Genomic DNA, 13,258 nt, shown 5'->3' on the forward strand with positions numbered 1-13,258 from the left:
GTAACAAATCCTTTTCGGAGAAAATGGTCATAGAAGTTAAAAGGAGCAGATGGCATTTAAACTGGACACCGAAATAAGATTCTACTTGGCAGAAAATTGAAGAGGTGATTAAAATAGCAATAACAACAGCAATTTTAATAATAACAACAAAGCAATCATGATGAAGTTTTTCATTTTTGGAGCATGCCCTATGTAATAATTTATATGCTAACCCTTTATCTCTCTTATTTCATTTAATATTCAAAGCAACCCAATGATCTAGGAACTATCATTATGCTATTTTGAAAGATGAGGAAATTTGAACTTATGGAAATAAAACAATTGGTCAAGAATATAGGGAATATAAGTAAAAAGACCATAGTTTGAAAATAAGCTATTGTACAACATTCAAGCAAATGTGCTGGTTCCAGTCCGTTTGTCTTAGATTCAATCATTGTTCTTTCTTGTCTCTCTATTTTGTGTCACATGATAAGCTGACCCATATATGCAGCTTACTTTTTACCAGATTCAGCCAAATAGAGACACTGATGGGAAATGATGGGTTAGAAAGAAGCTAAGAGATGTCTTCCCTTCTCTCTCTACTTTGGTTACCTCTTCCAGCAGCCACTGTGTAACCTCCATGGCTCTACTATGTGTGAGACAAAACATGTATGGTCCAATATTAACCAGGTTTTCTGGCCCTGGGCTCCTTCACAATCTTCTCCTTAACTGTCCGGTAGAGGAGTTGGTTGAAGTAGATTCCTGTTCCTGCTAATCCCTCCATTATCCTGCTAACCCTTCTTTACTTCTCAGCAATTTCATCACTGGTGCTACTAATTCCCACTATTAAATTCCTATTTGTAGAGACTTGAGGTGATTTCTATTTTATTTTTATCTATGAGCCGATACTATAAAATAAAATTTCAAAATATATATAAAAGAAAAGACACAAGCAAAGATTTCAAAGTGAGGAAATAGTAGCCACATTTACAAAGCTAATGGACTAGTTTCATTGGAGTAGGGAACTCAGGAAGTGGAATTCTGAGAGTGAGTTTTGAAGGTACAAGATGGTGGATGAGTTTGAATGGTGGGGTTTGTGCAACAGGAAATACAGCGTGATTCAACGTTCAGAAAGAGTAATCTGAAATTCAGCAGTATGGATTTGGTGAAGGAATGATGTCAAAGAAAAATTGTACCAAATTGAGTAAACGGACAAGAATATTGCAACAGGAGTCAAGACGATTACAAAAGGAAGAGAGATTGCACTCAACTCTGTTGATGTAGAAAAATGGGAGAGATGTTAAGTGCCAGAGACAGCAAGTGGAAAAGAACTGGAGGACCTCAGGGAGGAAGTTGGTCAATGTGATTAGGCCATCTGTGCGTGCTAATTGATGCTTATCTAATTTAGGCTCCTACCCTCCCACAGAGACTGAAAATAGGGGTGCTCTTTCTTGATATTTACATTTCAAAGGGATGACTTCCAGGTCCTTGAGAAAGACATTCCTGGGTTATAAAAGTAAGGAAATGCTGGGGGATTTATATCTCAGAGGGACAAAGAATTTACAATTGCACTTTTTCTTAAGTAAATGCCTTAAGAAAAGAAAGGTCAGAGACCTACAATCAAGAACAAACCTGTCCAAAATTTAGTCAAGCTGAGGAGAATATTAAGGACATCTTGATCAGTGAATAAAATTAAGGAGACCAGTAGGAAGGTCATATAAGGTCATAATCTAAAAGTGTAGCAGAGAAAATGTGTAAAAATAATCAACAGAAATTGTCTGCTGGTTAGACATAGGTCAGGAAGAATAAGGAAGGGCAAATACAAGGTAAACTCAACTGTTTTTCTCAGAGGGATGTGGCTTTAATAAAAACGAAATAAGTGAAAATAATAACCCATTGGTGTATGGGGAAAGCCAATTGAATTGATGACCAATTCGAATTATTAGATTGATAATAGTCATTAACCAGTCGAGGACTAGCAAACCTCCAACAACATTTATTAGATGTATTTCTGTCTGAGAGAATGGAGAAATATTAATTATTTAAACGTAACCACTACTTTATTTCCATGTGGTTTTTAAAAACATATTTTGAAGACAAATAATGGGAAAGTAATATATATTACTAAAACCTTGAAGTCAATAACATAATTTGATGCTATTTTTATCCTTCTCTAGGTAAAGGAGAAAAAAAAGATAGGGACAAAATAAACAAGAATGAGGTGATATTTGCCCACATTGTGGGTCAATGTTTTCATATATTTATCTCATGTAATTCTCAAACAACCATGAAGCATGAAGAAGATATTATCTACCCTATCTTCAGATTAAACTTTGTTTACAAGGTAACAACCAATTGCAGAGCTGCCTTTGAATCTAAGTCTACCAAACTTCAAGATCCATACTCTGTTTGCTACAACAAGGTGCTTGGGATAAGTAGACTTCAATGAGCAGAGAAATTGATTGGAACTTGCATGAAATGATGACAAGTTTTTCTGATCAAAGGCCTTTGCTCTGCTAATGCATCAAATTACAGGTGGTTTCCTCACAAACACTCAATTTTTGCAGAGCTATTCACACTTCAGGTGAAAGTATATTTTTTTCCAAGGATTAACTATTATTATTGGCTTTTCATGTGTTAACTAAATCCATGCTGTTGTTGGAGGCAGTGTTATAGTTTGATGTGCTTGTTTGCAGTGATGTAACTTGGTCGCCCTCTGGAGGCTATTTTTTAGGATTGACTAGCATGTCTTAATTTTGAAGAAAAGTCTTAACGATTTAACAACTCATTTTAAATGTGTGGAAATTATGTACATATCATACTTAATTTTAAAGTTTCAAAACATTGGGTTCAAAATATTGAAAATATTTTAAAATGTTCAATTTAACATTTTATGGCATAGAATATTTGGAATTTCACTTTCCCTTTAGAAATATAGATGGTCATGATTCCCTTTTCATCATGTAAAATCTATCTACACTGGGGTTCTTTTATTCTTCCCTGTTAAGAACACAAGGGTAATTAGCTCTATATATTAAAAAAATAAACTATATTATATCATATTTTTCACTTAATTGGAAACAAAATCTGTGGTTTTAGGTAAAGAAAACCCATCTCTATATTTCCAGATTGTTTGTATTTTTTTCCTTCTACCAGAGACAAAAGATGACAGCTTACAAAGATCTTTATAAACAGAATGTCTTGAAGGATAAAAATGTTTTGTTCCCTAGTTAATTCTTTTCAGTTTTTTTTGTTGAACGAGTATTATTCCAGTTAGTGAAAATTATACAGGCAAAGTGTTTGCCATATATTTGTGACAGCTGCCATGACTTAGCTGTAACTATTTTTCACAAAGTAAGCAGTTATGAGTTGCAACTTTAAACCTAGTGATTCTTTATTTGATTAAATGAATGTCAGTTTTTAAACAAATGAGCAGATGGAGAAGTCAGCCTCAGCCTTTATTTGCAGTACATCATACAACCAGAGTTGTATAAAAGTCCTGTAATATGAAGTTGTTATGGAGGCTCTCTCTGGTCTTCTGAGACCATTTCACACTGTTTCTCACTGTGACTTTATATTCCATTGTTAAATGTTTTGGTGCAATGTTTGAGACCCTGAAATATTTAACAAGAAAGATATATAATGCTTATTACATGGCTTCCTTATATCACTCCTCAGTTATTTCCTTGTAACAACTTGACACAGCCCCAGGGCCCTATCCAGCAGAAAGGTGGTGTCAAGCACAGCGTGTTGTATTCTATGATCTCTGGCCCTCCAATTGCCTTTTAGCCACTTTCTTGACACCTCAACACATGTTCCAGCAGAACATTTCTTGAGGCAAAGGCTTTTAGGGAGTCTTGAATACATGCCGGAAATAGAGAGGGGAGAATGGAGGAACAGAAGGAAAAAATATAGGACAGACAAACAAAAACATTTTTTTATAAATCTTTCAGCCACAAAAATTATAGGCACCATGCAGAACAAGTGGGAAAATTCAGATTCATGCATTAATTTACCAATTAGAATGATAGAGAAGAGTAAATAAATTAAAGAGGTATCTAAGAGGTAAATTGGATAGGATTGGCAATTGATAGGATATAGTGGATGATGAGAGAGGGTGAAGTTAAAGTTAATGGCTAGACTTCTGGTTTCTATAACTGAATGAATGGTGCCACTATACACTAAGACAGACAAAGATGGAGCAGGACCAATTAGAGGCTGTGGAAGAGCATATGCATATGTTGAGTTTTATGTTTATTAAAAATAAACAGGTTGAGATGTTAAATAGGTACTGGATACACAGAATTTAAAACTGAGGTCTTGGATACAGCAGGTCCTCAAATAACAAAGTTTCATTTAACATAATTTAGTCATAAAGTTGATGAGAAAAAAAATTAATTCCCACCTGAGGCCACAGTCTATGTGGAGTTTGCCCATTTTCCCCATGTCTGTGTGGGTTTTGGCCTCAAACTCTGGTTGCGTCTCACATCCCAAAGTTGTGCATATTAGCTGAATTGGCATGCCTACATGGTTCCAGTTTGAGTGAGTATGAGTGTGTGAGTCAGTGTGACCTATGATTGCATGGCTTCCCTGCCAGGGCTGGTTTTTGCCTGGACCCCTGAGATGCTGGGATAGGTTCCCATCACCCACCATTCTGAAATGAAATAAGCAGGATGGGAAATGAATGAATGAATGAATGAGTACAAATTATTGTCAATTAAAAATTTGTTAAGCATATGACAATTGTACAAATGCACATTTATTATCATGCCAAAGGTGCTCAGGGAGAATGCTATATTTCCTATTATTTGTTTTTGAACTTTATGGTACAAGGGGGTGCTCCTAAAAATTTTCACTTTGCAAACATTTATTTCATAATTTAACCCATCACTGCTGTGACTGCCATCATTCACTGATTCACCAAAAAAAAAAAAAGAAAGAAATACTATCTTACTTGATTTTATCAATTTAACTTAAATGTATGTATAGCTCACATTTATTTCAATGTTTAATATTAGAAGTGTTTTTGGTTTTTATCTGTAAGTTTGGTGATGGTTTTGTTACCAAAAATAGTCCATTAGAACTCATCTCTTATTTATACCTATTAGCCTATGGAAAAATTGATTTCATTATGCATAGTTTTGCTTAAAGTCACAGTTTTCAAAAATCTATCCACGATGTTAAAATAGGACTTATTGTACAGGTATGTCCAGTTTTCATGGGGGTGGAAATTAAAGCTGTGGAAAGAATTTATATTTCCATAAAATATCTTGATAATTTTATAGAAACCCACATATTTTATGCTACTAAAGTGAGAGAATATAATAGTCTAGAATTAAATTTTGAAAAATTTCAACACTTAATGTTTGGAAAGAAGATGTATCTGCAAAAGAGATGGAGAATGAGCAGCCACAGAGACAAGTGAAAACCAGGAGAATCTTAGCCCAAGGAAAATTAAACTTAAAAGAGGGAAGCAAATTCTACTTACAGATCAAGTAACTAAAAGATTATATCGGCCAGGCACTGTGGCTCACACCTGTAATCCCAGCACTTTGGGAGGCCAAAGTGGGCGGATCACGAGGTCAGGAGATCGAGACCATCCTGGGCGACGTGGTGAAATCCCGTCTGTACTAAAAATACAAAAAAAATTTAGCTGGGCTTGGTGGCGCGTGTCTATAGTCCCAGCTACTCGAGAGGCTGAGGCAAGAGAATTGCTTGAACCCAGGAAATGGAGGTTGCAGTGAGCCAAGATCACGCCACTGCACTCCAGCCTGGCAACAGAGCAAGACTCCATCTCAGAAAACAACAACAACAACAACAACAACAACAAAGATAATATCTGCCCATTGCTTCTGTGATCTTGGAAATTAGTTATAAACTGTTTTTTATTGGAGTGGTAAAGGCTGGATTCTGTTGGAAGTAGACTACAGAACAAGTAGGTGATGAAGTGAAGATATTGAATATAGAAATAAACACTTCTTAGGAATTGAAAAACTATGGTTTTGAAAAAAGAAGGAGAGGGAAAAGATAATCAAAGCAGAGGTTGTGTGGAAAAATGGTGAGTTTGATTTTGCATTTCTTCTTTGTTTTACTCTTCTTTTTAACTGTTTTATCCCTAATTTTGGAAGACGTTAGAATGTTTCAATGCTAATGGAAAGGTGAGAAAAAGATATTAAATGATATAAGGATTCTGAGAAGGTAGAAGTAGATGTAATCCAAAGCAGGATTGAAGAAATTCCCTTTAGTATAAACGGGACTTTTGTTCTATTAAATGAGCAAAGGAGATAAAGATGAGAGCAGAGGTAGTAAGTGTATTATGTTCACTAACAGAAAAGTTCCTCCCTAATGTCTTTTATTTTCTTTTCTGTGAATTAGAAGAGATTATCTCCTGATAGTACAGCAAATGGTGGGAATATAGACAGTTAAAGATAGTGTGGAATGACAGAAACACACCTTGTAAAGAGTGTAATGACTGTTCCTGATAAACGGAGCAGAATTAAAGGTCAATATTGAAGGATTTTTGATGTCACTGTTCATGAATTTATAAAGGAAACAATCTAAACCTTTATGTAATTTTCTCAGGTAGCCTTTTAAAGGTAGAGGTCAAACAAAGAGACAGCAATGGTTTCGGGTTTATCCATGTTTAGATACAATGAAAAGACACTAGAGCAAGGGAGTTTAGGATACAATCAGAAATAATAGGCATTGGAATCTAAAATAATAAGGAAGGATGTAAAGGCAATATTAGGAGAAAATAAAGAAGAAAATAGACTTGTTTCAAAGTACAATCATGGTGCAGCTGTGATTTGAAGAACTAAACTGGAATGTGAGAAGTTTGTTTGAAGTAATGGCACGCTTGTGTTAATGATTTGGGAGGTGGAACTGTATAATTTTTTGTTTACTTGTTTTTGTTTTAAGACCATGTCTCCATCCCTTTTCTCTGATTTTTATTTTAGAGGATAGACTCACAACATTGAATTTTCCAGTATGCCTTGACAATAAGCTTCCCATTAGCTTTGAGCAAACGGAAGCACTGATGAGATAATGGAAGGAGGGAATAAAGGAGAACACAGAATGCCCTCCTTTTTTACTTTTTTTCTTTTTTTGAGGTAGGATCTCACTTTGTGCCCAGGCTGGAGTGTAGTGGTGTGATCATGGCTCACTGCAGCCTCGACTCCCTGGTCTCAAGTGATCCTCCTGCCTCAGCCTCCTAAGTCACTGGGACTATAGGTGCATGCCATCATAGTTTTGTTTTGTTTTGTTTTCATTTTTGTAGAGACAGGGTCTCACTATGTTGCCAAGGATGGTCTTGAATTCATGGCCTCATGCGATCCTCCCACCTTGGCCTCTCAAAGTACTGGATTACAGGCATGAGCCACTGTGCCCGGCTTGCCCTCCTTACTTGAGTGTCATAGACATCTACATTTGGGGTTTTGCCTCCTTCATGGATAGAATTACTGTTAGAGATTTTCTCCCTCTATATTACCAGAATCACCAGCACCCATTCCAATTTTGCTTAGGGGATTCCCTCTTGCAAAACTCTAAGTAACCTCCTTATCCCCATTTTCACTCTTTCGTTTTGTCAATCTTCGAAAAGAAAAGGTTAGTGTATTAAAATGCACTTTCTAAACTTCCTGAAGCAGACTGTCCGTCCTTCCTGAACTCTAATTGATTAGCCCCAGGAAACAGACCTTCAAAATAAGACCCTAGAATAGTTATTTATCTCTTTGAACTTGAATGTAGTAATGATCTCAGTACCAATGTAAAGAAAACAAGCACTTCTTCCAAGCAGTGGAAACGTGATCATTTAAGTTACCACCAGTGTTTGTTTTGGATAAATTGCCAGTCAAAGAAAATCCTTTTGGAGGTCAAGTGGCTACTGTGCTCATTGTGGTAATAATATCTATAAGCACTATGGGGTACATTAACTGCTTCTGATAACACCAGAGAGCTTACAAGATGCAAATGGTAAGTTGAGTGTTTAACCTCTCAGATCAATGCGTGGGAAGAGACGCAGACAGCCCCTATGAGGGACTTAAATGTTTCTCAGGTTTTGTAGCCATAGAGCAGACGTGGCTGAGGATGAAGCTTCAGATCTAAATTTGTGAGTTGCAGAAAGAAAATAAAAAAAAGCTCAGTGCCCATCTTTGTGTTGAGTCTCATAGATTAACATGAGGACATTGATCAAGAAGAAACTCAGTATTCAGGATTTAAGATACGGACAGGTAGGCAGACTAAGATTAATACGAATTTTTTTTTTTTTTTTTTTTTTTTTTTTTGAGACGGAGTCTTGCTCTGTCGCCCAGGCTGGAGTGCAGTAGCACAATCTCGGCTCACTGCAACCTCTGCCTCCTGGGTTCACGCCATTCTCCTGCCTCAGCCTCCCGAGTAGCTGGGACTATAGGCGCTAGCCACTACGCCCGGCTAATTTCTTTTTTTGTATTCTTTAGTACAGACGGGATTTCACTGTGTTAGCCAGGATGGTCTCGATCTCCTGACCTCGTGATCCACCTGCCTCGGCCTCCCAAAGTGCTGGGATTACAGGCGTGAACCACCGCGCCCGGCAATATGAAATCTTTTACCTTAAATCTTTCTGAGGTTTCCTTGACAGTGAAAACAAACCATTTCCCAACCCCAATCTGAGGAAATTAAGCAATGTCTTTTGCTAAACATACTTCTAAAGACCTTTTCTGGAGTAGTTAATTTTCAAAGAGTTTCTACTTTTCTCAAGACCCACTCATATTAGCACTTATTTTTTCTTTTCCCAGCCTGTAACTATTAAGAGAGGAGAAACAAAAAGAATCCCTGTCAGGCGGACAGTTGGGATGGGTCCTTGGTAAAACTCCTTCAAACAGAGAAACAGCCAGAAAAATCAAAGTTACAGGCACAGATAGAGCAGCCTGGGGAAAAATCAAGCTACAGTTGCACTAATAAGGGAGCAAGGCCCAACACAGAAACGTCTTTGTTCTTTGTGTAATCAGTAGGATTCCAGGAAAATTTTCCTCCCGTTTTCAGGCATGTACATGGTGGGCTCCATGGGAACTTGCACGGGGGGGAGTGCGGGGTGGGGCTTACCTAAAACGCACAGTTGCATAAACAATAGAAGCTGCATTTTGTATTTGCCCAAGAGATGCCCGCAGCTACACAGATAAAAAGAGTTACAGACAGCTACACAGATAAGGAAAGTTACACAAACAGCTACAAAGATGAGGGAGTCTCTCTTACAAGCTTGTGGTTTCAACTGTAAAAACGGCAACCCTCTTTCAGGCCCCCTCTCCACTGCGGAGAGCTTTTTTCTTTCACTTATTAAACTTTCGCTCCGGCTGGGCGCGGTGGCTCACACCTGTAATCCCAGCACTTTGGGAGGCCGAGGTGGGCAGATCACAAGGTCAGGAGTTCAAGACCAGCCTGGCCAAGATGGTGAAACCCCATCTCTACTAAAAATACAAAAATTAGCTGGGCGTAGCGGCAGGTGCCTGTAATCTCAGCTACTCGGGAGGCTGAGGCAGACAATTGCTTGAACTCGAGAGGCGGAGCTTGCAGTGAGCCGAGATCGTGCCACTGCACTCCAGCCTGGGTGACAGAGCGAGACTCCATCTCAAAAAAAAAAAAAAAAAAAAGAATAAAGCATATAATGTGAATTTTTCTCCAAGTCCTCCTCAAAGTGGTTTGTAACAATTTTCTAGGGGAATTATTTAACAAGAAATGGGGAAAACTCAGAATTTTTCAGAGATTATTAAGCTAATTTCACATATCTGAGGTTCAAGAATATCACTGTAATCTTCAGGTCATAGTGGGGTTTATGGAGGTCATATGATAATTGGAGACTTGACATAAATTCACCTCACTATAACCTCTGTGAATTCAGTGAGCTACGCTATATTTCCCCATACCTGAATGCATTGTTGGAGTAGACATACTTACAAAACAAAAAAACAAAAAACCAAAATTCTCACCCATAGCAAGAGCTATTAAGATGGAAAGGGCCATCACTTCACACCAATTGGAATGTCTATGATTAAAAAAAGAAACAGAATACAATAATAAAATAACAAATAGTGATGAGCATGTGGAAAAATCCTAACTCTTGTGCATTACTAGCAGGAATGTAAAATGATACAACCTTTGTGGAAAACATCGTGGAACTTCCTCAAAAAAATGAAAAATAGAATTACCATATGATGTAAAAATTCCTTTCCAGGGTACGTACCCAAAATAATTGAAAGGAAGGACTCTGACAGATGTTTGTACATCCATATTCACAGCTTCATTATTCACAATATCAAAAAGGTGAAAACAACACAAAAATCCATCAACAGATAAATGCATCAACAAAATGTGGTATATGCATACAATGGAGTATGATTCAGCCTTAAAAAGGAAGAACATTCTGACACACGCTATGGCATGGATGAACCTTAAAGACATTATGTTAAATGAAATAAGCCAGAGACAATAGGACAGGTATTGTAGGATCCCACTCAAAGGAGGTATCTAGAGAAGTCAAATTCATAGAGACACAAAGTAAAATGGTGGTTGCCAGGATCTTGGGATGGGGAGAATACAGAGTATTGTTTAACGGGTATGGAATTTCAGTTGGGGAAGATAAAAAAAGCCTGGGGATGGACTGCAGTGACGATTGCTCAACATCGTGAATGTACTAAGTGCCAGTAAATTGTATATCTAAAAGTAGTTAAATAGTAAATTTTATGTAATGTATATTTTACCACAATAAATAAAGATAGGGCCAACTGGGAGCCGCTGTGACTGCCCATCCAATTCAAAATAATACATATTATTTTAAAATGCAACACCACCTCTCTGGGGAATTTGCAGAGACTAAAATAACCATGCAGATGGTAAGCTCTGCAGCCTGGCCCATTTAAGTAATCTGCTTGGCTTATAAAGAAAGGTAAATGGATTAAGGACAATGAAATGATTATCATAAAGTAATGAGGTGGATTTTCTAAAAAAAACTATTTGGTTTTATGTTTTTTGGAGACTTTTTTTATTTTGGGGGCAACTTAAGACAGTGCTAACTGCTGCTATACAGCTATTGACCTGGAAAATGCTCTTTGTCTGCAGATCAATTAGTAAGCATGATGACAGGTAGTTTATGTTAACCTGACAAAGATAGAAGTGCACTTAAACTTTGTTTGGCTTTCTCGTGGGCTGTGCCAACTCTCCTCATTTCTATAGCACTATAGTCCCTAGGGAGATCAATCACCTGGATGTCACAAAAATATTACAGTAGTTCATTATATGGATAATATTATTATGACTGGATGTGATGAGAAGAAATAGAAAGTGCCTGAGATATGTCAGTAAGACACATACACATCAAAATGTTGTAAATAAACAACATGAAATTTCAGAGTGTCGAATATATCACAGCCTCAGTATGATAATGTATGCAGAAACAAACTCCAGAAGGCACTGAAGATCAATGCTGATTTTGTCTTTTGGGTGGCGGCATCACACAGCACACAGCTAGGCTTCCAAAATATTCTTTTTATATATCTCCAAAATCCCATTCATGCTAATTGCTGCTCTTTACTTTTAACTCCTCTTTAATGGACTCACTTTTCCTTTGTGGTTCCCCAATCTTCTTATTCATCTGCCCTCTTTCACCGTTTCTCATTGAGAGTAGCCTGGGCCATTCTTTATATCAGCCTCTCTCTCTCTTACCCATAGCCTATCCCCCAAAAGGCTCTGTGCTACTTAAGAAAGTGGATACCTCTTTTCCTCAGAAGATTGCAAAGGAAAAGGATGTGGGTAAATAAAAAAACCTGATAATTTAATCTTTATGGTTCCCATAAATATATTACATCTTAAATAAATTCATACATGCACTAATAACACAAATCAAAAATGTTCACAAGCTACCAGACTGTCAAATTATATATGACATGCAAAATCATATATCCATACTATCTGTTTTACAGGTTTTTTTTTTTGAAGGACCCCAAGGGTTGTGGGCAGCAGCAGGAACCACGTAAATGAGAGCTTTATAATTCTAGAATATCTAATTAGCACTGACAATCTCCCCAGCATCAGCCATATCCTCACTCCACAGGCTCTGCCGTGGTGAGAGGGCATCAGTCTAGTGAGCTGCTGGACTGCCTCAACCCAACCAAGCCCTTCACTCTGAGACGTCACTAGAGCTCTTGGTTACTTGTTTTCCCATAGGTTATTGGGGAACAGGGGGTGTTTGGTTACATGAGAACTTATTCATGATTTACAGTTTCTTTCTTTTTTTCTTTCTTTTTTTTTTTGAGATGAAGTTTCACTCTTGTTGCCCACGCTGGAGTGCAATGGTGTGATCTCGGCTCACCGCAACCTCTGCCTCCCGGGTTTAAGTGATTCTCCTGCCTTAGCCCCCCTAATAGCTGAGATTACAGGCATGTGCCACCATGCCTGGCTAATTTTTTTTTTTTTTTTTTAGTAGAGATGGGGTTTCTCCATGTTGGTCAGGCTGGTCTCGAACTCCCAACCTCCGGTGCTCCGCCCACCTCGGTCTCCCAAAGTGCTGGGATTGCAGGCATGAGCCACCGTGCCCAGCCTATGATTTACAGTTTCTAATTGAAAAATGTGTTATCTTATCACAGCATTTAAAAATTTCATTTAAATAACCATAAAACAATAATTGATAAATTAAACTGTATCAGAATTTTAAATGTCTACTTTTATAAATGTACCATTAAAAATGTAAAGGCAAGCCACAAAGTGGAGAAAATATTCATGAAACACATGTATTTGACAAAGGACTGGAGTCTAGGATATTTTAAAAGCTCATAAAACTCAATAATGCAACAGTATTTGGGAGAAAGTGTACTGACATCCTCAATTCACTTTGAAATATATCTAAAACATAAGATGGATTGATAGAAGGGCAGGGAAATGGATAGATAGGTAAATACTAATAAATACAGAACAATGTTAATGTAAGCATGTAAGTGATGAGTATATGAGTGTCCACTATTAAATTATTTCAAACTTTGCTATATGTTTAAAATGTTCATAACTTGTTGGAAAAAATTTTCATCCAACTCACATAATTAATTTTTATGTTGCACCTCATAAAGCTAAATTTGAAGCAACAAGATGTTGCCATATCCTTTTTAAAAAATGGATGAATAACATCTAGATTTTCCAAAATAGGTAATAATTTCTCTATCCAGCATCTGCAGTTAGAGTATATGCTCCTAAAACCTCTACATGATAAACTGTGTTTGACAGTTTGCTCCTCTTTTCATCCTTGCAATATCTCTGGGGGAGA

Source organism: Macaca fascicularis, chromosome X, assembly GCF_037993035.2.
Source record: "Macaca fascicularis isolate 582-1 chromosome X, T2T-MFA8v1.1".
NCBI classification, from domain to species: domain Eukaryota; kingdom Metazoa; phylum Chordata; class Mammalia; order Primates; family Cercopithecidae; genus Macaca; species Macaca fascicularis.